A 23,276-nucleotide genomic window follows, 5' to 3' on the forward strand; every position below is an offset into this window, starting at 1 on the left:
TTATTTAAGTAGTACAGGGACAGGACCTGTGGGCAAAAAGAGCTGCACTTTTTTTTTTTTTTTTTTTTAAGAGCTGCACTTTTGCTGTATGAAGTTGGTAGTTAATATGCTTAGTGTGCCCAAGGAGGGGGTGAAGGGATATGCGGGGAGTATGAGATCATAAATGTTTTCTTTGAGTTTCTACTCATAAAACCACTTTCCTGGGACACCTGGGTGGCTCAGTGGTTGAGCATCTGCCTTCTGCTCAGGGCGGTGTCCCTCTCTCTACCTCTCTCTGTGTGTCTCTCATGAATAAATAAATAAAATATTAAAAAAAAAAAAAGCTTCTTGAGGTTTTTTTGGGCACCAGCAGCTGGCTCAGAAAAGCGTGTGGCTCTTGATCTTGGGGTCTTTTGGGGACACACCAACAATATAAGAAAACTTCACCATTTTAACAGAGAAAAGCAGAATTTCAATCTTATACCAGTGTACTTTAAAAATCCATTCATTTCAACTTTAGTCCTAACCACATATAAAATTATTTTCCAAAAATTTCCCTTCACAAATCTACAACTTTCTTTTCATTCAGATTTTGTCCTAAGCCTTTTCTCTGCAAATAACCAGTCTCATTTTAGGACCAAATTACTTTCTTTTTCCCTCAACAAAATGTATTCCCATTCCTGGTATCTTTCTTATTAAAAACATCTTTTCAGGGGATCCCTGGGTGGCTCAGCGGCCTGCCGTTGGCCCAGGGCGTGATCCTGGAGTCCTGGGATCAAGTCCCACATTGGGCTCCAGGCATGGAGCCTGTTTCTCCCTCTGCCTGTGTCTCTGTCTCTGCGCCTCTCTCTCTCTCTCCTCTCTCTCTCTCTCTATCATAAATAAATAAATCTTTAACAATAAATAAAAACATCTTTTCTCACATACAGAATTCCTTCCCTAATTTCCATCAGTCTTCATTACATTTAGCAGAATTTTAACTCTTAGCAACCTTAATCTCGAGTGAAAAATTAAGTAGTAATCAATTGTGAACTGTTACACCAGAATTCTTTAGATCTGAAATTTATATTTCAGAGTTTCAAAAGACATGTTTTTCCATACTATAATTTTTCAATAAAGCAGAAAGCATGATTACCAATAACCCCAAGTAATAATAATCCTCAGTCTCTAAAATAAGCCAAAAGCGGATGAACCTAGGTTCAATAATCAATGATTTAGTATACTATCTTATTTGGAAAAGACTTAGATATCCAATAAATTTAACCCAATTTGTCACAATTTAGAGGAACTTTAAAGGTTCAGGTTACAAAGATTTTAAAAGCTTTTTTAACTTTAAAACAAAGTTACCCATGAGAACTTTTAGACAGACAAAATAAACCATCATATTAAGCCATCTTTTGCTGACAAATTGCAACAGATAACATGAGCTTATCTGACCTTTAGTAAGCGTTGGTAGAATAAAAGTTTTAATGCTACTAACTCAAAACACATGTCTTTTTTTTTTTTTTTTTTTTTTAAGTAGGTTCCCTGCCCAGCATGGAACCCAGTGCAGGGCTTAAACTCACAACCCTGAGATTAAGACCTGAACTGAGAACAAAAGTTAGATGCTTAACCCACTGAGCCACCCAGGCACCCCCAGACATCTCTATCTTAATTAAACTAACAAATTAAATTAGTCTAAATACCAAATATGTTGCACCTGGGTCCACTTGAAAGTTCATCAAGTTGTTCCCCACTGCCAATTTTTACCTGGGGGAGCCGTAGGGATATGAAGTGTGCAGTTTCAGTCCAGGGAGAGATGCTGTTTGCTCCTTTGCTGGCAAAGGGTAGGAGGAGAAGGATCCAATAACACGAGAGGCATGGAGGCCAGGCATTATTACAAAAGAAGATGAGGCACTTTCTTCCTTCAATCCTGTTGTCCAAATTGACTCCAGTGTGTTACGAGACAGGCCAAAGGGGAATCCTCTGGGACTGAGGATGTTGATCCCTTAGTCAATTCCTACAAAACTAGGAGAGTACATTAACTAACTAGGAGCCCATTACCAAAATCCCCCTCAGCCCTGAATGGGTATCCCATCAAGAATACGGCTAGTTTCCGGGATTCCAAGTGGCAGGAGATGTCCTTCTTTCTCAACAACTCTGATACCTTTGTACTACCTGAGAAGGGGTGTCGACCTCCCTTTGCTCCCCCACTGCATCCTATGCTACAATAGATGCTGGTAAATGGACTGAAACACCATAGAGATTAGGGCTGCCTCTTTCCATTTTGGGGGTTCTATATGTTTGGTGACCAAGAATCATACCCTTTGTAACCTTGGGTCTAGTATTAATGGATGGGGTAGAGGCCCTAGCCTTTGCCAAGAAAGGGCAGCTATTTTATATCATATGAAGCATCATATATCTAAGCTAGAAGTACTTTCAATCAGAGAGCGAGACCAATAATGCCAAACAAACCATAGGACAAATGAGAGACATCTATTAAAAAAAAAAAAAAAAGAAGTATGGAACTCTTGTCTAATCCAGGCAACTTTCTCATGGGCTTTAGCCATGATCTAGCGCCAAGGGAGTAGTCACCTATTGGTTGAGCGCCCCACCTGGGTAATAGCTCCAGCTGTGCTTTCCCTTTGGGAAGCACACAGTTAGCCATATCTTGGATTTCATGCTCAGTGAGAGATCATGCCAGGATACTTAGGAGGTAACCTTACACAGGAGTCTTAGAATGACCATCCTAATAACATTATGTGGCCATCCCATGCCTGAAGAGAATATATGCAGCAAAAGAACAGGAAAAATAAGGAGAATCTGTTTTCTTAGCTCAACACCGTTATGGCTGAGGTAATAGTGTCCAGTCAAGCATCAGGAGTCCACCCCTCCCTGTAGTGTAGCCACTGGCAAGAGGTTCTCTCTTGAGCACTCAGGCAGGACATGTTCGAAGGTTCATACTATTCAGGTCATCCCTGAAAAAGAAAAGGAACAGGTAAGAAACAAAGACCAGGAGTAAAGAAGACTTACCAAGTCACACTGACTCAGTTCACTCCATTGTCCCCATACGGGTCCCCATACGGGCCACCAAAAATGTGGGATTATGGAGCACAATGGCCAAGAAAGAATTCTTGAAACATTGTATGGTACAACTTAGAAAGTTTATCTAAGTAGCATGGGGACAGGACCCACAGCTCTAGGTCAGCATACTGGGCTAAAGGTGAACATTTTTCTGCTTCTATTTCCCAGCAGTAACACTCTGGTGGAGGATGTTGGTAATGGGGGAGGCATGCAGTGCAGAAAATAAATGAGAAATCTCTGTACCTTTCCTTCAATGTTGCTGTGAACCTAAACTTAAAAAAAAAAAAAAAGTCTTTACAAATTTTTAAAACTTTTTAGTATAATTGCTTCCAGAATTAGTTGATATGGCTGAATAATGCTTTGAGCTATTCTATTTTCTACCTGTGTCTTCCCCTCTACCTTCTTACCTGAACACAGTTCTGTAGCAAGATAGGTGAAGTAGCTCTCACGAGATTTAACTGGCTTCTGTTTTCCAAAAAGCCTCAGCCCACTGAGGAAAAGAATATATAAGGGAAAAGGCTGAATGTTTGGGAGAGGCAGGAGAGAAGTCTGATAGCCACTTCAGACTAGAGATTTCAGCTCCTAGTGGAGGAAACCATCACACCTAACAGGAAGGGCTGCGTCGGTTTCTAGTGGGAGACTGGCTTCGAGGCCAACTCCATCATGGCCTTTTGTGACCCAGCATGACCAGGAAGTGGCAGAGAGCTTCCGGAGCCTACACAAAGAGTGGCAGCCTCAGCGGTGACAGTCAACTTGCCCCTACTTGGGTTTGTGGGCTGATTCGGCACTCTACAGAAGATAGTGTTGGCCTGGAAAGGTCGGACGGAAGACAACATCCAGATGCAGGAGTACATACTTAAAATCCATAAGCTTAGGCAGCTCGGGTGGCAGCAGTTTAGCGCCACCTTCAGCCCAGGGCCTGATCCTGGAGACCTGGGATCGAGTCCCATGTCAGGCTCCCTGCATAGAGCCTGCTTCTCCCTCTGCCTGTGTCTCTGCCTCTCTCTCTTTCTTTCTTTCTTTCTCTCTCTCTCTCTCTCTCCCCCTCTCATGAATAAATAAATATTTTTTTTAAAAATCCATAAACTTAAAAATCTGAGGTGCTCAGGTGCTCGGCTACCCCCAAAGAGGAAGGGAGGGGGGAACATCAGCTGCTTTGCAGCTCTATATACTGGAGCCAGTATATAGAATATCAAACAAGGAAAAGGGAAAAGGAAAAGAAAAAAAGATGATAAACTTTGGTAGTTATTAACAGATTATATGAAGAGGAGGCAATAAAACATGAATTTTATGGCAATCTCTGGTGCTCGGGTCAGACTACCTGCTTACACATTCTCTGGCTCCAGCACCAGAAGAGAAGGCCTGAGTCACAGAGAAGCCTCTAGGCAAGCTAAAACACTTGCTGGTTTGGGGGTTGAATAGCTACAGACCTCAACAGCCCTCTGTTGTCTCCCATTACATTGTCCTCATTGGAATTATAATACAGACAACCTGTGATTTTCCAAAGCTGGAAGACACCTGTGGCTCATTTCTAGGACTTCAAAGAAAACACAGCAGCAACAGCTCCTGTGATTACAGTCCCAGTGTATTGAGGACAATGAGCCGGGAGGATTTCCTAATATTTCGTAGAAGTTCATTTCAGCTACAAAAAAGCACCTAACTATATGATACAGTAGAGCTCACAGACTCAGAGGGAATCTAGAAAAACCTCATTTTAGGAAGAAAAAAAATCTACCCACCATGTTGCCTTAATGCTGAATTTGACCCCAAATTTGATATTACTACCTAAAAATATATAAGCTACACAATTTCATTTTGGGGTGGGGGAAGGACAGAGCTAGAGGGAGAAGCAGACTCCCCGCTGAGCAGGGTGTCAGATGTGGGACTTGACCCCTGGACCCTGGTATCATGACCTGAGCCAAAGGCAGATGCCTAACCAATTAATCCATCCAAGCTCCCCAAGATTTCCTTCTTTTTATGGCTGAATAATATTCCATTATATATATATATTGCTATATCTCACAACTTCTTTATCCATTATCCATCAGTGGATATTTAGTTTGCAGCCATATCCTGGCTACTGTAAATAATGCTGCAGTGAACATGGGGGGAGGTGCAGATACCTTTTCAAATTGGTGTTTTTGTTTTGTTTTGTTTTCTTCAGATAGATACCCAGAAGAGGAACTGCTGGATCATATGCCACTAGCTTTTCTTAAATGCTCAATGTTAATCTTAAAATGTGTCTGTAACCTTAAATAAATTTGGACACCTCTTAATTTAGGCACTTAATATTCAGTTTCCTAGAACATTCTGTTTGTAATTGTTATGCCATCATCATATTTATTTTAATTATCCAAATATCTTGGGGTGCCTGTGTGGCTCAGTCAGTTAAGCATCAGCCTTCAGCTCAGGTCATGATCCCAGGGTCCTAGGATCCAGTTTCCTTTTGTTCTCTTTCAGGATGCCCTTAGTGTTCATTATAACCAGAATTCACCTTTTCTGAAAGTTTAGGCAGATTCGAAGACAAAAGCATACGGTATGATTTGTCCCATACCCTGTCTCATTGTTGAGATGATCCCACCAAATAAGTGTTAGAGACAGCGTTCAAAAAAAGGAAGAGATTGCCACCTCACCTATGGCATAACTTCAATACAATGGCTAACATTTATTGAGCACTTACTATGAACCAGGCACCGAACTAAGTCATTCATTCTCTCACTTAATCCTCACAACCACCCTATAAAAGAGTTACTATTTTTTAAACTTTTAAATGAAGCATAAAAAAACAAAACAAAACAAAACAGTGTCAGGGCACCTGGGTGGCTCAGTGGTTGAGCGTCTGCCTTCAGCTCAGGGCATGATCCCAGGGTCCTGGGATTGAGTTTTGCATCGGGCTTCCCTCAGGGGCCTGCTTCTCCCTCTGCCTTTGTCTCTTCCTTTCTCTCTGTCTCTCATGAATAAATAAAACCTTAAAAAAAAATCTCTATTTTTATCCTTATTTTACAAAGGAAGGAACTAAACACTAGCAAGTTTAAATAACTCTCTCAAGCTACCCAGTGGGGTTTTCTGATTCCAAAGCAGGTGTCTCCACTGCTGGGCCGTGTGCTTTCATTTTCTTTCTCACCTTCTGTATTAGCTTCCTAGGGTTGCCATAACAAATTACCATAAATTTGATGACTTGAAACAGCAGAAATTTATTCTCTCAAAGCTTGGGAAGACAAAGTCCAAAACCAGGGTGATGGCAGGGTTGCATTCCCTGCGAAGTCTCTAGGAGAACCTGTCCTTGACCTTTCAGCTCCTGGTGGATCCAGGGCTTCCTTAGCTTGTGGCTGTGTGACTCCTGCTACAGCCTCTGCTCTACATGGCCTTGTCCCCTGTGTGTCTGTCTTCTCTTTTTCTGTCTCACATAAGGACACTTGTCATTGGATTTAGGATCAACCTCAGTAATTCAGGAAGATATTATCTCAAGATTCTTATATACACCTGCAAAGACCCTTTTTCTGAATTTGGTCACATTTCACAGGTTCCAAGACACATCTTTTGGATGACCACTATTTAATCCACCATGTATTTCTAATACAATCCCTGAACAACAACAACAAAAAAAACAATCCCTGAACATCCAGGCACCTGGGTGGCATGGTCCGTAAAGCAACCGACTCCTTCAGTCTCAGGGTCATGGGATTGAGTCCTGAGTTGGGCTCAGTCTGCTTGGGATTCTCTTTCTCTGTCTTCCCCTCTGCCTCCCCTCCCCCTCCACCCAGTGCTCTCTCTCAAGTAAATAAATAAATCTTTAAAAAAAAAAAAAAAAGATCCCTGAACATTGTTCTTGTCACATAGACAGTGTTAAGGGCTTCACAGACTTATGAAAAACTAGATAATGAATCCCAGACATCTCACTTTCAGCAGAATATGCTGAGGCCCAAAACAGGTGCTTTGGTCAAGGTGACACAGTAAGTTCACAGCAGATTCAAGGCCACACTTAAACTTCCTAATGCTGCATCCAAAGGCCATTTCACATCATGAGAGGATGATTAATATATATCACTGTATGATTAAAAATGTTTTCATTTGTCAAACAGTCACAATTAGAAACAATAATGTCTTTGTGTGGCAAATTTCTCTCAGCTCTCAGGCCCAGGAAGGTTTTTTTCTTCCCCAGCTAGACTACAGTACACATACCTGTGAAAGCTACATAATTATCTCTATCGCTGGCTGGCTGCTAAAGTATTAGATCTGAATCTCAGAATCTGACCAATTTCCTTCTCCCCAGGCCAAATAAATTACTTTTCCTCAGATGGCCTTTGTATTAAAATTTTGAGTTACAGCTTCAAAATACAAGATACCAAATACCAAAGTGAACCAGGAGGCAGACCAATGTCTACCTAGAGAATAGGAGGATGCAGCCTAGAGAATAGTGTAGGGGGAGCTTTGAGAACTGGTAGGGGGTGTTAAGCTCTCACCGCTGGAGCAGGTGTGCAGGGCTGGGAGAGAATTCATGAGGGCTCCCTTTGTAAAGGTTTATGGGGGTGCCTTCAATACTGCCTCTCTCCCCCAGGGTCTGCCCCTCACCTCAAGGCTGGTGAGAAGAGCTCAGCTCGCCTACCCTGCCCAGAGGGATGGCGTGGCCTGGCATTTACCAAGTCCCGTGGAAATCTAAGAGGGGACTGCCAGCATGAGAATTGGCCTGCACTCTCAGAGTTGGGGGGTGCCGCAGAAGCACGTGTATCCCCAAGGATCAGATGAGCCAGGACAGGGTGGACTAAGGCCCTGCCCACTATGCCAACAGGCCTCTGATCGAAATGCTGGAAGTATCCTAACACTCTAAAGGCTGCAGAAAGAGTAAACAAGGAGCTGGAGGGGAGCACATCCCCTGGTCCAAGCAAACTGCAGATTAGAAGTCCCCAAGGATAGGGACACCTGGGTGGCTCAGTGGTTGAGTGTCTGCTTTGGCTCAGGGCGTGATCCGGGGTTCTGAGTCCCACATCGGGGACTTCTGCTTCTCCTCCCTCTGCCTGTGTCTCTGCCTCTCTCTGTGTCTCTCATGAATAAATAAATAAAATCTTTAAAAAAAAAAAAAAAAGAGAGAGAGAGAGAGAGAGAAGTACCCAAGGCTAGATGCCAAGGAACCCAGGAAAGAACACCAAAGAGCTCCAAAGAGCTGCAGAAGAGCCTCCTGAAAAACAAGTCAGCTTCACAGATCACATGATCTCCCAGGCCCAGAGAATTCTAACTGGGCTTCCAGAACTTTCCCTCCCCTCCACCCTCTGTCCTAAGGCAGGAGAGATTAGAGACAGTGGGTAGCTAGGGGTGGGTGGGGTGGGTGGAGAGGAGGTAGTTTTTTTTTTTTTTTTTTTTTAAAGATTTTATTTATTTATGATAGTCACAGAGAGAGAGAGAGAGAGAGAGGCAGAGACACAGGCAGAGGGAGAAGCAGGCTCCATGCACCGGGAGCCTGACGTGGGATTCGATCCCGCGTCTCCAGGATCGCGCCCTGGGCCAAAGGCAGGCGCCAAACTGCTGCGCCACCCAGGGATCCCGAGAGGAGGTAGTTTAGAAAGAAGCCAGCCCTGTACTTGCCCCAGGAATCAGCAACCCCCCTAGAGCAGGCCTTATCCGAGGGAGAGGGAGTAGCTTATAGTCTCAAGGGAAGTTGAAGCTTAGACAATGGGACTAATTTCTGAAAGGAGACTGTGTTTTGCAATTTAAAGGGGCCTCAGGACTTTGTGTACCAAACTGTGTGTATAGCCAACCAAAAAAGCCAGGCCTGTTGGTATTTTCAATCCAAGATCTTGGAAAGAACTTTCCTCACAGTTATTTATTTTAAAGGGCCCTTCCTCAAAGAACAGAATTTTAAAGTTGCTATGTAGTTGATAGGTTCCTGTTCAAATTATCACTCACATTGCGTTGAAAACAAAAGTCACCATCTCCGCCACCTATCCATGAACAATTGGAGATCTATTATTCTTAAACAAAAAGATGTTTGTTACAGTAGGACAATGTTGGCAGAGATGGGTCCCAGCTCGTGATGACTTCAACAGCCTGTCCCGTTCACTGGAGGACCTTGCCTCCCTGGTTTCACTGGACCTCGAGCCAGGAGGCTCGAGGAGAAAAACACAATCGACTCACTTTTGCATAGAGAGCAACTTAGCCATATCTTATTATATAAGCTTCTGACTTCCATACTCACAGGGTCAAATAATGTTTCCTATAAGGAGGGATAAAATGTTCCTTCTCTAAAACTAATTCCGGCATCAACTGAAGAGACACCATGGTTTTCACCCTGTACCCACTCGATGGCAACCAAAAGTGAGTCATGCATTTATAAAAAATAACCTACTGTGTTATGTGCATTTGTGCACATAACCTACTGTGGTGTGTGCATTTATAAAGATAACTGTAATTTTTCCCAAAATTACATAGCTGTCAAAACCATGAAACTCATATATATGGTGAGGCCATAATTGACTGCAGTTCAGCATTTCGTTTCCTAACAGTTCTCAGAGAATTAGAAACTTCATATTCATGCACAACTTCTGAATTTCTGTTCATGCAGCCTACTCTATCCAGCTACAGGATTCATAAAAGGTAGTATTGCCAGATTAACGATCAGGTTACCAACAATGATTAGCTAACATTTCCAAAAGAACAAAGATCTGGATCTCATAAAACTGGGAAGCTTTCTGGTATTTAAAACTATTCACCTGAAGAATGTTCTGCTAAATAAGTCAGAGATGATTGACAGGATTATTTTTATAACTCAAATGATCTCAGCTTATAAAGAATTATGTGTTATTTGCAGTTGACAAGTTGGTTACCACAGGGGAAAAAACTACCTCCTGGAACTACTCCTAACTCTGATTGTAATACCCCAGAATGTTTCAAATTCCCTCAGTAGTTATTAGAACATTTCAAAATATTTTCTCAGAAAAATCTTTTTTACTTCAGTTTTTAAAATACGTATGGAAAAGTTGTAACCATACAGTAAGTTGTAGGATGTAACTTTTTAACAATCCACACTGCATTTCAGATCAGTGCAATGCCTCTAGGTGGTAAGACCTGGGGGGACTGGAAAGATTATATTAACATTGGTCAAAGCATCTGTGGAATAATTCTTCAGAAACTATCTTTAAAGTTATTGTATGAACCAGACTAAAACCCAAAAACAAGCAGAATTGAAATAGGCACATTATTTCATTGGTCTATCTTATATATATATTTTTAAGATTTTATTTATTTATGCATGAAAGACACAGAGAGAGAGAGAGAGAGGCAGAGACACAGGCAGAGTTAGAAGCAAACTCCCTGTGGGGAGCCTGATGTGGGACTCGATCCCAGGACCCCGGGATCACGCCCTGAGCCAAAGGCAGCTGCTCAACCACTGAGCCACCCAGGCATCCCTATCTTATATTTCTTTTTAAAAAGAATTGAACAAAGGGAAACTAGCCCTATCGGACCTTACGGCATACTAAACAACCTCTATATTAAAAGAACGAGTTACTGATACAAAAATAGACAAACAGACTAGTGGGATAAACCAGAGCTGACAGGAATGCAGATCCTTTTGGAGCAGAATGTGGCAAAACCTAATAAGACCACATAAGCACTTCTGTTTTGATCTAGTAGTCCTAGGAATTTACTCCAAGAGACACCTCCAACAATATAAAAATTCATACGCACAAGGCTATATGTCACAGCACATTTGCAGCTGTTGGTGTTTGCAAGACCCTAGAAACCACCTCAATGCCTATTCACAGGAGAGTGCTTGAATAGCCAAAGGTGGGCCTCTCTCGGGGGCCCTACTCAGCCCTATACAAGGGGAGGAAGCTCTTTACGAGCCTGGTACGCAGTGCATTCCAGAATATGCCACCATGTAGAAACAGCAGAGTTCAGAAGAATATCTACAGCACACTACTTTTCAGGAAAGAAGGAAAAGGATCTAGGAAGAGACCTGTCTCTTCTCAGCTGTGCCCAGAGAACCCCGGAAGTGTAGTTCAGAAGCTAGGCCGCAGGTCATCCATGGGGCAAGGGTGAAGAAGGAGGAAGAGAGTGGGGGATGGCAAATGCAGGCCGAGCCCTGTTTCTCCAAGGATGCCCTGCTGTGTAGTTGTGATGCTTGCACTGCCAATGTAGAGTTTTAAAAATACATTTACAGGGGTGCCCAGGTGGCCCAGTGGGTTAAGTGTCAGCTCTTGGTTTTGGCTCAGGTCACGGAGTCAGGGTGGTGGGATGGGGCCACATCAGGCTCCGAGCTCAGCAGGGAACCTGCTTGGGAGTCTCTCTCTCTCTCCCCTTCTCCTTCGGCCCCTCCCCCACCATGCTCTCCTTCTCTCTAAAATAAATAAAACACCTCCAAAAGGGATCCCTGGGTGGCCCAGCAGTTTGGCGCCTGCCTTTGGCCCAGGGCGCGATCCTGGAGACCCGGGGCGAATCCCATGTCGGGCTCCCGGTGCATGGAGCCTGCTTCTCCCTCTGCCTGTGTCTCTCCCTCTCTCTCTCTCTCTGTGTGACTATCTTAAATTTAAAAAAATATAAATAAATTAATTAATTAAAAAAGAATGTTTAAAAAAAACACCTCCAAAAAATACATGTACATAAAATATATCTTACAAATGCCATGGAAATAACAGTGATTCTTGAAAGAAGGCTAGTCACTCTATGAATGAGACAATGTCTGGACTTCTGATAAAGAAACGAGATAACGGAACCAATTTTGTTACTTACAAGAGAATGTTGAAAATTTCAATTTGAAGGAGTTGGAAATACAAAGAGCAAATTTGGCACAGTCCCTGCTTGAAGTGAGCTTATATGCACTAACTGTCTCATGGCAGAACCATGTTAATTAGCAGTTTGGAATGTTACTGAAATGTTCCCATCCCTGTTAGCAACCAGCCCTGACCTGTGCATGGATGAGCTGAAGTCCTCGCAGGTGCGGGGGTTGGGGGGGAACTGCCTCGGAGAAGGGCCGTCTGTGTGCCCACACAGCCCCAGTCATTACAGGTTTCTGTCAGAAGCTTATTAAAAGAAACTTGTTACAAAACAGGTTAGTTCAGTTCAATTCCAAATACACACTCGCAAGGTGCTCACCTGTATCTGCTGAGTATCAACACGGTAAAGGTAAACTTTGTTTCATCTTTTCTTGATAAAGCTGTTTTACCCTTTTTCCCTTTTCAAGTGAGAAAATCTCCAGGATCATGAGATGGCTGGAGACCCAGGTATGATATAAAATCTGCTTTCTGAGAATATTTCTGATTATAAAAATAATGAAACATCTTATTTAAAAAAAAAACACATGGGTGCGGAAGTGCAGTAGAAAATGTAATAATCCTACCCTTCCGAATAACCACTGTTAATGGTATGTATGATATGTATAGAAATCTCCTCATTTGTGGACATTCACCAATAAGGCGAAAAATTAACTCAGGATAGAAAACTCATTGCCTCTCCCAGTCACCAAAGGATGCAGTTAATGGAGACTTGCATAGTAATGTCACTTTGTACTTAATGAACACGTGGCCTTATTAAAAGTTTTAAAATCCTTTCCTGTTATAAGTCGAGCAGACTCTGTGTTTTCTATGTATCTCTCTGTATTCTATGCATTTGCTGACATTGGATGTTGCAAAATTATTAGCCTTTATCACCTCTTTCTCATGAATGTATAATGTTCTCTTCTTCCAGAAGCTTTCTTTCTCCCCAGCAAGTACTTCTTCCTAGAATACATGCAGTACAGAGATCAGCTGAGGTACAAAAACCCCACTCCCCCGTCCCTTGAATTTTATTTATTTGCTTATTTATTTATCCCTTGGATTTCAAAGTGCAATTCGTTTAAACTGCCTTCCACCTTCAGTTTCCAACACCTGGGAAAATTCTCAGGGGTTCCTCAAGACTTCTGAAAACTTCCCTGGATTTAGCTTGAAGTCCCCTTGGCCCCACACGTGATGTCTCTATGTCACCTCCCATGTCATCCCAGAAGGCGGAGTTCAACCGCATTTCCAGTTTCCACGAGAAATTTCTTCCCACAAAGCAGGTTGTGGGGAAGTCCTTCCCAGAGTCTGGAGGACGGCCTGCCACAGGTCCTAGCATTCCACCACCTGCCCCGCCTCCCTCCGCCCTCCTCTTCCTTGGGAGCCCCCTTTCCCTGGCGCCAAAGTCTTCCCCTCAGCTATTCAGGAAGTCTCCTCTTTCTTGGGAGCCAATGGTTCCCAAAATTTGGAAAAGCCAGATTCTTCCCTTCAAGCTCTTAAACAGAGCTCGCTGCTTTTCGAGCCACTAGAGGCTGGTCCTGAAGCTGCACCCCTCCACCCCTCACTGCCCACTGGCCTGTGGGCCCCACCAGTCAGTGGCCCTCAGTGGAAGTGAGGCCCCGTCTCCAACCCTGTGCCCCGTAGACCCCAGAGTCTCCCAGGTCCCTCGTTATCCGGGCCTACAGCTTCTACCTGAACCTCTCAGGGTCGCCAGTACCACCCAGAAATGTGCTAGAAATGCAAACTCTCAGACCCTACCCCAGATCTATCACATCAGAAGCTAGGAGAAGGGGCTACTAGTTTGTTTTTAACAAGCCCTCCAGGGGTTTTGATGCTTGCTGAAGTTCAAGACTTCCGGCATTCACATCCAGGGTTTAAACCTACTCCTTATGGGCTTGTCAAATTATTTTGTGAATGAAGGAGCACCCCCCGCCCCAGGCATTTTCACACCAGCTACTGAGACAAGAAGTATGTCCCTCTCTCACTATATTTCATATCCATTATAATACATCTGCTTCTTGCTTTTCTCACTCTTCCTCTCTGATGGGACACTTTTCCTGCCTTGTGAGGGGACACAGAGGTGGAACCCGAGATGGAGCCATCCCTTTGACCACAGCCTGATTCACCGAGTCACCAAGCCACTCCAGGGTAACCTGAGTGGGTCCAGCCTGTGGGTGTCTGAAAGGTAGGGGATTCACAATGGGACACTTAGGTCCTCATGTGTAAGAGCGTGTGAGTATAAGATGTGCATTGAATTAACTAGCAAACACCAAACTCTAAGATGAGAGGTTGAAAGGCTAATATAAATTAGGAGCACTCCCACTAGCTAACAGGTAATTAACTTAAAGGCTTTGAGTTATTTGGGGGGAGCAGAGGAGATACAGGAAGTGAAGAGTACCCAGTACTCACTCTGCCCTGCAAGCTTATGGACCAGGTCAGAAAGAAATTCTCCCAAGAGGGGAGGGAGGCTTACAGCTTCTACCTGAACCTCTCAGGGTCTCCATTTTCTTCATCTTTCTCCATCTCTTCCATACATCCAAACGACAATGTCTTTTCCTTGAGATATAACTGACAAATAATATTGTGTAAGTGTAAGGTGTATAAAGTGATGATTTGACACATGTATATATTGCAAAATGATTACTGCAAAAAGGCTTAGTTAACAACATACATCACCTTACATAGTACTTTTTATTTTTCCTCTTTCAGACAAAAAAAAAAAAAGTTAATATCATCCATGCATATTGAGAATACAAATGAATTCCAGAGGATGGGGGTTATTTACAGCCCACATGCAAGCTCTGGCCTCATTTTATACCTTTAAGCATCTCTATCTTCTAGAAAGGCTCTCAGTTTTGCTTTCAGGATGCCACATGCTTTGATCTAACTCCTTCTCCCTGGCTATGTCTTCTCTTTTGGGAATCCTTTTCTATGCCTGTGTCTACATATTGATGTTCCTTTCTTGGGTCCCACTTCCCTTTCACTCCACATATTTCTCTCTGCTAACCACATTTATTGTCACAGCTTCAGTTACCATGGGTAGGCTGAGGGTTGGCTAATCCACAGCTTTAGTCTAGACTCCCATGTCTGCCCTAGAGCCCCATATTTTCCTGCTCATTGGACATCTATCTCTTCTTGGATGTCTTCTGGATACCTTAACATCAGTCCTAACTCACAGCCCTACCCCACATCCTAACTCTTTACCTACATTCCCCATCTCTGCAAATGGCACCATCACCCTCTAGTTGCCCAACACCTTGACCTCTACTCCTCACTTTACAAACCAGTGAACTACAAAGTCAAGAGTCAAATCCTGACCTCATGATTCAGGTCAATATGATTCCCTCTGGGATATCCTATGTAATGGGACTCCCCACCTAGAATTTTGCTCTCCTCCTCTCCACACAGACAGAGGGAGAAGCAGGCTCCATGCAGAGAGCCTGACGTGGGACTCATCCAGGGTCTCCAGGATCACGCCCTGGGCTGCAGGCGGCGCTAAACCACTGCACCACCGGGGCTGCCCTCCAATCTCTTTCTTATCATAGGACTCACAGAAAATGACAACTTTTGTACAACACACTGGGATAACCATTTGAGAATTCTGAAAGAAGCCACTAGGTTTTGTCTGTTATCCCAGAGGCTAAGGGGTTCATAATCTGGGCTCTCTTCAAAGCCATTCACACCACCCTGGGAGCCTCTGGACTAATTCCTTCACCCTGCTGCAGTAGAGGGGCTTTCCAATGCACAGACCTTACCAGGTCACTGTTCTCCTTAGACTCCTTCTGTGGCTTCCTGCCAGCTTGCATGGCTCTACAAGCTCCTCCCTCACCAGCCTCCTTCCTCCTTCTTGCTTTCTCCTCACATTCCCTTCCTCATGTCCCAGTCACACCAAAATGACTTGCAGTTGTTTTGGAGAGAGCTTTTGCTTCTAGATTTCCCTGCCCTTCCCACAGCAGCCTGTACTCCCCTAAGGCTGGCACTCACTACTGTCCAACATGGAAATTCACAGAGGGCAGAACTCTGACAAGAACCATGTCTGGCATTGAGTGAGAACCCAAACATTTCTTGAAGAGTGAGCAAAGGAATGAGTCAGCTTTTGTGATAAAGCACCAAACCAGGGGGTAGAAACTTGGGTCCCTGGTGTGCCTCCAGCCCACTGACCCACTCCAGATACTCCTGTCTGGGCCTCAGTCTTCTTGCCCATCAAGTGAGAGGACTGGTCTCTGAAATCCTCTTCAGGGTAAAGGCCTGTGTTCCCTGGGGCACTTTGGATCCCAGCAATTCTACAAAACGTTGTAACTCTTGATCTTTGCAAACAACTGGGGTTAAATTTGTAACAATTGCTATAAATTTCCTCACCAGCAGAAATTGAAAAGTAACTAAATGTAAACCAGTATATTTTTAATAATACTTTTTTTTTTTTTTTAAGTAGGCTCCATGCCTAGCACAGAGCCCAGCAGGGGGCTTGCACTCATGACCCTGAGATCAAGACCCAAGCTGAGGGATTCCCTGGGTGGCGCAGCAGTTTAGCGCCTGCCTTTGGCCCAGGGCGTGATTCTGGAGACCCAGGATTGAATCCCACGTCAGGCTCCCGATGCATGGAGCCTGCTTCTCCCTCTGCCTATGTCTCTGCCTCTCTCACTGTGTGCCTATCATAAATAAAAAAAAAAAAAAAAAAAAAAAGACCCAAGCTGAGATCAAGAGTCAGATGTTCAACTCATGAGCCATCCAGGTGCCCCAATTTTTAATGATACTTTTTTTGAGTTCCACATTTGGGAAAGATAGCAAACTTGGCTTAACCCTACCCCCCTAGGCCCCATTCCTAGTGTTTAGTGTTTGGCTTGAGGAGGTAAGGTCATGACTGTGGAGGAGGGAAGGTTTCACAGTCCCTGTGCCTCCTTTCTTTTGGCTTTCATTCCCTTCTCCCTCCTCCACCTAGTTCACTTGGTTGGAGGAAGGAACAGATACACTGTTTCACGGCTGACTGTAAAATAAGGTCCAAGTGAAGGAGATGAAGAGCTAAGTAACACAAGGTCCCCAACAGGCTCTTCAGCAAGTCCTTTTAAGATTATATTTTTTCCCAGACTATAGTCACCAAGCAAAAAGCTTTAGTCATCAGGAGGAAAATGGGTTGCATTCATGCTACACTTTATATGGCGCAGTGACTCCAAATGAAAATGAAGCTAATAAATGACCCAATTCAAGAAGAAAGAAAAGAAAGGTCAATCTTTCAAGGGAAGAGAAACTAAGCAACTCTGCCACTTTACGGGCCTTTCCTCCTGAAATTTGCTTTTAGTGTGTTTAAGGTTAAAATCAAGTCTCAAACCATATGAATTGCTCCTATAAGGGTTTCTGCTGGGTGGAAATACTACAGTTGAAAGACCTGGCTAATAAGTGCTAATCAGAATAATATTGGTCATCAAATGCTGAACCATTGAGTTATTGTTTTTTTAAAAAATATTTTATTTATTTATTCATGAGAGACACAGAGAGAAAGAGAGAGGTAGAGACACAGGCAGAGGGAGAAGCAGGCTCCACGCAGGGAGCCCGACGTGGGACTCGATCCCGGGACTCCAGGATCACGCCCTGGGCCGAAGGCAGGCGCTGAACCGCTGAGCCACCCAGGGATCCCACCATTGAGTTATTGTATCTATTATGGGCAGTCTGAGGCTTATGCTACGTGTTCTTGTTCATTTATATATTTGTTCTTTGAGAGAAGCTATTGCAATTCTAACCACATACGCATATGCACACACAGCCCCTCTGGAGTATAATCTAAATCTGCATCCTAATGATAGTTTTTATTTCTATAGTTCTTTTATGCTTTTTTAAAAAATATACTTATTTCCTTTCGGTGGTGGGGGGCAGCGCATGGGGCAGAGGGAGAAGAGAGCGGAGAATCTCAAGCAGACTCTGCTCAGTGCAGAACCCAACATGGGGCTCAGTCTCACAGTCAGAGATCATGATCTGAGCTGAAACCAAGAGTTGGACACTTAACCAACTGAGCTACCTAGGCGCCCCGAGTTCTTTTACTTTCATAGGCACGTATTATTTCACCTTCATTCACATTTGCTTCTTTAAAATTTTTCTAGGGGCGCCTGGGTGGCTCAGCAGTTGAGTGTCTGCCTTTGGCTCAGGGCGTGATTCCGGAATTCCTGGGATGGAGTCTCGCGTTGGGCTCCCTGCATGGGGCCTGCTTCTCCCTCTGCCTGTATCTGCCTCTCTCTTTCTCTCTGTGTCTCTCATGAATAAATAAATAAAATGTTTAAAATAAATAAATAAAATCTTTAAAAAAATAAAAATTTTCTAATACACCAAATAGAGTAGTTGATAGAACTTGAGATTTGAATGGAGTGATAAGGAAGGAAGTGCAAATTAAAATATGTTCTTGCTTCAGCACCTTATCGTTTTGCATAATGTCCCCTGTAGATAAAATGATTTTTCTTCTGGCTTTACAGTGAGAAGTACCAGGGCCGTTTCGATAGGCCTGCCTCTTGAGAGTGGCTGCTTGCAGGAGAATGGGCCCAGAGCTCTGTTTCCCATGAGGTAGGGTCATCAGTCTCCTGGGTTTCCAGGGGTGGAACTGACTGACCCTAGAAAGAATGGAACAGTGGTTTTGGTCCAGCAGGGGTGAATGCCAGAACACAGCTTCCAATGTGGGGAATTTCCCTCATGGGTCCCACAGAGATGAGCCCTCTGGGTTGGCACCCTGGGAGCTAACCCCAAGCGAGGGCCTTCTTTGGCTAAGCCAAGTGCTGAGGGAAGGAGTGTCCTGCTTCAAAGGATCACTTAGTCTTATGCCCCACCTGGTTCCATGGGGCCAACAGATATTGTCTATAATAATGGAAGACCAGCCTCAAAAAGTGACACTAAATACCAGTGAGACACCATGGCCATAGTGGCCAGCCATACCGAGCAGACACGAGTGCTTTTCTAGGTGAGGTGACTGACATCCTTTTAAACAGGTCAGGCCCTGAGATTTTTTGGCAAATTGGGAGGGCAAAGATTTAGCTCGTCTTCAGATAGAGAGTTCTTTTAAGGTTTCAGGTTCTTCTTGCCTGTCACACTATAAACAACCTATTTGAACAGAAAAACTCTGTGATGACCCTAGCTGTAAGGCTGGAGGTGAGGGTGACATCAGAGAGGAAGCAGTCTGGAGTGACTTTTATCATATACCTCATTTTATCACAGGTAAATACCATTCTCTGTTTAAACGGGGGAAAAGGACAAGGACTCTGGAGAGAACCCTGTGGCCACCTGAACCCTGGGGTGGCCAATTGGGGTCAACCAGAGGCCTTCACCTTCTCACCCTTTGGTAAGCTTCTTCACGGATCCGGTGATTAAGCCTCAAGGAAACCACTCACTGTAACAAAGACAGAAACACTGTAAACAGTAAAACTTGCCCTGAATTTCTGCTTGTTCTCTCTTCCTCTACCCTGTTTTGGAGGGGTTAATAGATCAATTATCATGATTTTGTTTGAAAGTAAGTAATTGTAATAATCATTTTAAAAGACATTTAAAAAAAAATCTCAGCTGGGTTCTTGGTCCTGTAGCTCTGAGGTGACTGTCCTCATGGAATTTAGAGCCTCATGGCAAAATAAGAATAATGCATGTGTATTTACTAGGAAATGGATTAATTCTATTTATTTTTTCATGTACTGAATACCTACAAATTGCAGGTATAAAAAGATGACTAAAGGTCTATGAAGATAAATAAGAATATGAGTTCTTTGAACCTGGGGAGAAAATTCCCAACTTCCAAATGGTTGTATTTCAGATGTTTTTTAAAAATGTTTGGAAGTCAAAATGTATTGTCCTACACTTGATCTTAACCAAAAGGCCGAGAAGGAATAAAATGTATTTTCCTACAGATGTGGCAAGAACTAGACAAATGAGGAAAGGAACATCATAAAAAAAAAGTGAGTAAGTTTTAGCACTGGTTGGGGTTAACAATTTCCTGTTATGGAATTTGAGAAAAAGAAAGGGAACAATGGAAGAGTGGGAGCCATTCTCAGGGCAGGTCATAAAGCACAGAAGAGCTTGATTACTTCCCAGAATAATGGTTTTGCATGGGGGCCAGGTAGCCAGCTCCTTCATCTGTTGTCACACAAAGGTCTTTTATACCTCAGATTTCTGTCCCTTGGTCATCACTGCATGCACAATCCAAAATCCCTGTTCTAATCTCCAATGTGATTAAACTTGATACAGGATCTCTTCTTTAGTCTCATACATTGCCCAGGAGCTTCATCTATGAACAACCTCCTCCTTTATCTTTGGCACAGTTACTTTCTCCTTTAGGATACAATAGAAATCTCACTTTTATAGAAAGAACCTTTTTGTCTCAGGCTAGAGGAATGTCTCTACCATCATATTTTTTTACTCTACTTAGAGAGAGGTAATCTCTATTTTTGTACATATTGCTTAGGCACTCCTTGTGCTTCTTCTATTCTATATGGCCTCAGAGTGCCCTTGAAAGTTTTTTTTGCATCCTGGAGCCATTTAAATTAGGTGAGCTTTCAAAGAAGACAGGATTTTTTTTAATGGAACCATTATTATGTTGAATTTTTTTTTCTAAAATTAACTTCATTTCAAAGGCAAGTATTAAAGGTTGTTTAGTGTCTCAAACTATCATTCATTATTTACTTATGATTAAAAATAATCTTTTAGTCTAAATACACTGTGGAGGGAGTGGATAGATCTATCCAAGGCTGCTATGAATAGATAACAATTATTATGAATTATAAGAATAGCATTTAGAAAAACCAATCATGCTAGTCATCACTCTATTTAATGGCAACACATTGGTTTATTTAACAGCTAATGGTTTCTTCATATTCCATCACACAAAACAATAAACGCTCATAAGTATATGCAGTGAGTGGATTCCTCATTAAATTGGATCCAAGGTTAATTAGGGACTCACTATGTGTAGTTATATTTACAGGAAAAAATCAAACGAGTAACTCCATCACTCCTGTCTATCCGTTGTTTTGAGAGTATGAAGAAGCTGAAAACTACATAAAGGTTTACAAATGTACTTTAGTTTTAGTAATGAATAGCTGCTGACTTAACTTCGGATAAAACAAATCTTAGTTGGTGCTAAAGGACCAAGACCAGGGGTTTGACATCTACTCGATGCTCATTACACAGAGATTTTTTTTTTTTTAATAGTCATTGTCCCTCTGAATTGTTGCTTCAGAAGTATGTGTCTGTGGTCAAGGGAAGCCAGCAGTGAAAAGCATGAAGGTGACTGAGAGATAAGTCCAAGTATACATCTTCTTGAATGAGTAGCCTTTGGTGTCTCCCTACATGAAGAACAAGTTATTTTGGTTCTTTTCATGTATGTGGAAATCCCATCTTATTTCACAAAGGGTTTAAGGCAAATCACCATCCCTAACCCACAATTTAGAAACTGATTCTTGAGAAATCCATAAATGATGAAGGAAATCATCTATTAAAACAATTTTAAAAGTTGAACTATCTAGTATGTGACTGCCGTGTTCCCCCTTGGATACGATTCCCTCCCTCTAGTGTAGGTGGGACCTGTGATTTGCTTCTAATCAAAAGATTATGGCAAATGGGATGGGATGGCACTCCTGTGATTACATTAGGTTTATAAGATTCCAACTTGCTAGCAGTCTTGCTCTCGCTCTCCTGCTGGCTTTGAAGAAGCAAGCACCCATGTTGTGAACTGCCTGTGAAGGGACTCACATGGCAAGGATCTGCAGGTACCTTGTAGGAGGGCTGACAGCTTCAAGGAACTGAAGTCTGCCAACAATCTGTGAGCCTCAAAGTGGACCCTTTCGCAGTCAAACTGCAAAATGAGATTACAACCCCACCAATACCTTGGTTGGAGTCTGGTAAGACCCTGAAGCAGAGAACCCAGTTCAACAACACCTGGACTCTTGACCCACAGAAACTGAGATATAAACGTATGTTGTGTTTAAGGCTTCAAAAAACAAAAATAAATAAATAAACATTTAACTAGGAGTATTTTATTTTTCAGCAACTCTATATGCAGAAGGATTTTAAGTTCACCAATTCTCCCCTGCCGATTTCCTAAAAACCTTAAGGCCTACATTATCCAAGAGGAGGAAAGTTTTAAGAAAGGAAATCAAGGGCTCAGCGGTTTAGTGCCGCCTTCAGCCTGGAGCATGATACTGGAGACCTGGGATCAAGTCCCACATCGGGCTCCCTGCATGGAGCCTGCTTCTCCCTCTCCCTGTGTCTCTGCCTCTCTCTCTCTCTCTGTCTCTCATGAATAAATAAATAAGTCTTTTAAAAAAATTTTTTTTAAAGAAAGGAAGTCAAAATGTCAAATATAGAAGGCAAGTTTAGCAGTAATATTTTAAGACATTAAGGAGACAGAACTTGCTAGGAGGGATTCTAGCAGACTGCAGTCTAACAGTGAGAAGACTGACCATGGTCATTCTTGGTAGCCGCCTTTTGCTATGTTTTTTCCTTTTTCTTTTCTTTCCTACTTCTATGTTCCAAAAAGGATGTTTGACCCTTACACATATTACCTCATTAATCCTACCAGGAAAAAAAAATCCTACCAGGAGATAGAACGCTTTTTTATTTATTTTATTTTATTTTATTTTTTTAACAAACTAAGGCTTAGATTGATTAAGTAGTTTTTCTCATCTAGTAAACAAGGCAGAGGTAGGACTCAAACCCAGGCCTGCTGAACACAGATGCCCGTGTTCTTTCCACTACATTAAGACCTCAGGAGGAGAACAGAAAGTCTTAGTGTCTACAAATGCACAGGGCTTGGTAGACAGTCTCTACTTCCTTGGAAGCTACCTTTTTCTCTTTTTCTTCCTTCCTTTTCTCCCTTTTTTTCTTTCTTCCCTCCCTCCCTCCCTCCCTTCCTCTCTCTTTTCTTTCCTATCTATAAGCACTTTATAATGATTCTGCCTTCAAGCCAAGATTGTGTTGGAATAAGGATTGTTGAATGCAAAAGTCACTTCAAAAGGAATTTATAAGAGCACATATTTATAACTGAAACAGTATTTTCAAAATGACTAATATACATTATACCTTGCCTTTGTGAATGAATACATGAACATTAGTTACCATTGGATCCATCTGCTTTGAAGAGAAATTAGGAATACTAGCTTCTGACTTTCAAAACTAAATTCTGAAACAACATAATAGCCTTGTAAGATATGCTACACTATTGTCTTGAGAAAAGAGCATCTACAAATTTTTTATGTCCTCTATTAGTGTATCAAGGATCACACTTGGCCAGTTTTGTGACTAGGAGGTCCAGAGAGGAAGAGGAAGGACAAAATGGACCCCTTCCCACATCAGGGTTAAAAAAGCATCTCTGATGCTTCAGTCTGTATATCAACTTGCCTAGGGCGTGGGATATTCAGATATCCAGTTAAACATTATTTCTGAGTATGTCTGTGAGGATGTTTCCAGGAGAGAATTGGCATTTGAATCAGCAGCCTGAGTGAAGCCGACTGTCCTCCCCAATGTTGGTAG

General features: G+C 42.7%; 2 long non-coding RNA genes across 3 annotated transcripts; one reads left to right on the top strand and one right to left on the bottom strand.

Annotated features, from left to right (window-relative positions):
* Positions 1-94: 94 nt before the first annotated feature.
* LOC140622235 (uncharacterized) lies at positions 95-14,355 on the bottom strand. Its single transcript, XR_012021985.1, has 6 exons — positions 14,269-14,355; positions 12,684-12,752; positions 11,942-12,056; positions 3,450-3,532; positions 3,286-3,309; positions 95-2,936 (listed from the first exon to the last, which is right to left on the bottom strand). It is a non-coding gene; the product is annotated as an uncharacterized lncRNA (long non-coding RNA).
* Positions 9,150-18,022, top strand: LOC140622236 (uncharacterized). Of its 2 annotated transcripts, XR_012021986.1 has the most exons (5): positions 9,150-9,351; positions 12,218-12,257; positions 12,721-12,784; positions 13,865-13,971; positions 17,879-18,022. It is a non-coding gene; the product is annotated as an uncharacterized lncRNA (long non-coding RNA). The 2 variants fall into 2 exon arrangements; XR_012021987.1 differs by lacking the exon at positions 12,218-12,257.
* Positions 18,023-23,276: the final 5,254 nt, after the last annotated feature.

Source organism: Canis lupus, chromosome 31 (genome assembly GCF_048164855.1).
Source record: "Canis lupus baileyi chromosome 31, mCanLup2.hap1, whole genome shotgun sequence".
NCBI classification, from domain to species: Eukaryota; Metazoa; Chordata; class Mammalia; order Carnivora; family Canidae; genus Canis; species Canis lupus.